Source organism: Stegodyphus dumicola, chromosome 6 (genome assembly GCF_044657685.1).
Source record: "Stegodyphus dumicola isolate Sdum_Otavi_A_Nest chromosome 6, ASM4465768v1".
NCBI lineage: Eukaryota > Metazoa > Arthropoda > Arachnida > Araneae > Eresidae > Stegodyphus > Stegodyphus dumicola.
In genome coordinates this window covers 61,440,743-61,445,137 of record NC_140773.1, presented here as the reverse complement: position 1 = coordinate 61,445,137, position 4,395 = coordinate 61,440,743, and positions in this window count along the sequence as shown.

Here is a 4,395-nt window from a genome sequence, read left to right as displayed (position 1 = left end):
GATTGTCCTCTTGTTTTATATGTTACATTATCTCACACTTTAACCTGGTTTTAGAAAGTTGGGAGGGGGAACATTTGAATCTTAAAAAGATTAATCTCAACTGTATTGCATAACAGAAATTTGCTCACATTATTTTCCATCAATCCTGGCCTGAAAATAAAAGGCAGTATGTTTCAGTTAAAAAAAAAAAAAAAAAAAAAAAAAGTTTTGCGATTAATCAATTGATGATCCCACTGAAATATTTTGTAAAATGGTGAACAATATGATAATTTGCAGTTATTAAAAAAATATTTGATGAAAATTGCTGAATTTTTATTACTATGGGATGTGCTGAAAATATAAAATGATAGTGTTTATTGCTCGTTATTATGATATTTATTGCTTATATAAATCTTGATGATGATATTTTTATAAGGGTTTTACAAGCTTAACAATACTTTACTATCAGCCTTGACCCTTTGACATACTGACAATGATCCTTTGGTGCCCTTTTTGACATCAGCAGAACAGTTAAATGGGGGAGTTCCCCCTCCTCTCACATGTTTGAAAAGCATATTATTCTGTGCAGACTTTCCTTGAATAATTTTAGTTTGTTGATTGCTATTAAAATTGCATTCCCATTGTACATATTATGTCATGTGCAGTGTCTGTTAGAACACTGATGATTTTTTGACAGAATGTTGCATGCTTGGAAGTAATGGCTTGCTATTAGATTTCTTGGCAAATTTAATATAGCACAAAGTCTGAGATCTTTGTTGGGACTTCAACAGTTTTGAAAATTTCTGGATTTTATGTCATCAGTTTTAATCTGATGAGATGACATGTAAAAATTATTTTTAAAAAAAGTCGTTATTGAAACAATACTACCGATGGTCGCCATTCCATTAATTTATTGAGGCATTTCATCATAATGTAAGGATTAAGTTACATCAGCTTCATCTAGTACTTTTTTTGTTGAGCATTTCTAAAAATATTTGAAGGTATGTTGATCGTGCAATACCCCATATGGTCTTGCTTCAGCACCAGTTTTAAGAATGTACTTTGTATATTCATTTCAGTGTGTGCAGGAAAAAAAGAAAAAAAAAATGTTATCTTTTACTAAAAGTGTAATTTTTACAAAATTTATAATAGCTAGAACAAAAAAAAAAAAAAAAAAAAAAAAAAAAAGATGCATCAAATAAGAAATTATGCAATTAGCTATGTTAACTGAAGTTACTTGAATTGTAAATTTTTCTCTCTTTTTTTCGGCATGTAAGGCTGAAAGTGTGGTCGGCCTAATGACAGTGCATTGTCATTGGCCATGGTGCAATTCCCCAACTAGGAGGTTTTTAAAAATGACATTCAGGAGTTAGATATATCACTCTCAGTTAAACAGGAGAAAAATCACAGGTGTGGCATACGTGCTTTCACCTTTCCCAGGCTTTGCGGGGGGATGTTGTGTTGCTAATCCTCAAAAGGTTGTTGACCACAAAAAAAAATCTAATATTAAGGGAATTGGATGTTAAGTCCCTCTTAAGAAGTCTGATGCAGCTTGGAATGTGATCCAGTGAAGCTGGATAGTCACAGCATTTTTGCATTTTTTAAAACGGGGTGAATTTTTCTGCCACTCACAAAGGAGAGGCTTTTTTAAGGTAGCCACTTTTTAGCTTAGCCAGAGGAGTCTGGGAGCTGCATTCGCATTTGATTTCTAGCAGAATGTTCTTAAGTACCACTGCTGGTGGAATACGCCATATTAAATTGGGTTTAGATCTTTGAGTCTAGTTCTTGATAAATAGGTTTCCAGTGGCCGTTTCATTCTCACTGGGGAAAAAAGTAGAAAAGTAGTTACTAGCAGTCATGAAGTCCAAATATTAGATCATTTCAGATGGTTGTCTGGGGAGGGGGTTGATTTTTCTGCCACTACCATGGTTGCATTTGAATTTCAGTAGAGAGCCTGGGAATATTTTTGTGTACCATTGGTGCACAACAATAGAATACACCATATTAAATTGAGTTTAGATCATTCATTTGAGTATAATTCTTGATAAATAAGCATAAAGCTAGTGGTTGTTTCATTCTCACTGTGTGGGGGGGGGGAGGAAGATTAGTTACAAGTACGTACTCATGAAGTCCTCAGGTTTTTCTGGGGGGGATCGATTTTTGGTCATTAAAACACCTTACTTTCGCCCAAAATCGCAAAAGATTCGCAATTTTAATCATCTGAAGTTTCTGTCTGTTTTTACGACAGCCACTTTGAGTGTGAATAAGCATTTTGGAATAATATTTTCGACGTTCTTTGACAAATATGGTTATCTTTTGAATGGGTTATGATTTGTTCGTATTTCTAATATAAGCGATGTGATATTAGTTTCTGGGCAAGAAATAAAAGAGAAGCATTTCAAAATTATTTCAATTTTTCTAATGAAAAGCTCTTAAACAACTTTCCCCTTTTGTGGATATAAATTCTTTTATTAAGCATTTCTAAATTTGGCGACTTGACATTTTTGGTGATTTTTAAGATCAATGACCATAGAAAATATTTAATTACGAGATTTGTGAATTTCTCGACGATTTTTTTAGAACATTATAATGCTTTCCTTTAATATTATAATATCAAAGGACATTATAATATACTTTCACTTTTGGGGATGTAAATTCTTTTATTAAATGGTTCCAAATTTGGCAATTTTAACATCAGCTTCTATAGAAAGTTTTTAATTGTGAGATTTGTGAATTTTTCAACGATTTTTTAGAACATTATAATATTAATAAATTTCATCAAAATAATGTTAATATAGTGAAGCATAAGCTTTAAGAAAGTGTTTCATTTTTCTAATGAAGAGCTTTTGAACAACTTTTCGCTTTTAGGGATGTCAATTATTTTATTAAACGATTCAAAATTTGCGATTTTGAGATCAGTTGCTGCAGAAAATTTTAATTCCGAGATCTGGGAATTTTCGATGATATTTTAAAACATTTTAACATTGATGGATTTTGGTAAAATTACGGTAGTATATTGAAGTTATATTTAAGAAATAGCATTAAAATAAAACATTATTTTTGATGTAATGTTATATAGTGACCTTGCTTTCAATTTTAGTGTTGTTTTATACAATATTTTGAATCTGAAAAATAAACAATGTAATAAATGATTAGATTGTGCTTTAGCATATTTTAAGAAATGATTCTAAGCACAATAGTTATGTAATTAATTAAAAAAGTCTTCATTTTAATTTTTTCGTGGTAAGAGTTTTCCCATATAATTGTCTCAGAATGTGCATCAGTTTTCTCGGTAAAATTACCCAGAAGGTCTATTAACTTATTAAGTAATGAAGAATCTGCATGAATGTATGTATCTCCAATTGTGAAAAAACGTTATTTGAAGACGTCAAATTCTGAATAACATAGTCCTGTTTCAGAATTGGTAGGGGGTAGATTTTCTTAAGGATTTTAGAAAAGTTTAGAAGTATTTGAAGGAAAGATTTATAGACCCATTAATCTAAAAGATTCCAGAAAATTTGTGATGAATTTCTTACTGTTTTGAGAATTTTCAGAAGAGCAAGGAAAACATAATATCTGAATGTTTTAATTCTGATACTGTGTCTTCCTTTTATTTTCTAACCTTTTCTCTTAACCTAGTGCCTTCTTAAATTCTGCTCCCAACACCTGTCCTAAATTTTTGCCATTTGTAGATTTTGTTGCTCAATGTGTCAATAAATTCTAAAAATTCTGCCACGCCGGCTGTGTAACTGACCTATAATATATATAATTCTGAAAGTTCATGTTACTTAAAGAGATTAAATTAGCAACAACTACATTCTAAAAACATTTAGTATTTTAGAATAACAGAAATCTTTAATTAAATCAAAAAATTCTACATAAAGAGAAAATTGTTCTTCAGAGATATGTACAGTTATTATTATGTAAATTAGTCAGTTATTTATAACTTCCCCTTTGCTTGCTGCACATTGCAGTAGTTCCTGTCAGCTGTGATAATTTGTAATTACTCGTGTGCTGACAAGTGAATTTGTTATGATGATAGAGTTACTGAGCCAACTTAGATTAAAAATTAAATTGTACAGTCTTTAATTAGTAGACGACCTGTTTAGTTTGAATTCAACTGTTTCTATATCACCCATGAGATGTAGTGTATTTTGCTAGCATAAGAGCGTGCCTTTATGTTCTAAGTTCTTTTTAAATAAGAGACTTGTTTGAACCTTTATTTGACTGTGTAGTTACTTTCAAACATAACGATAATTTGATTCATTTCTGTCAGGGATTTTGGACTGTTTAACTTACAGATCAAGGAAAACCTTATTAGGTAAATTATCGAGAGATTGACAAGTTGGAACATAAAGCATGCAGAAACTAGGGGAAACACTGGTTTGCATATTGAAATAAATTTCTAGTTGTTAG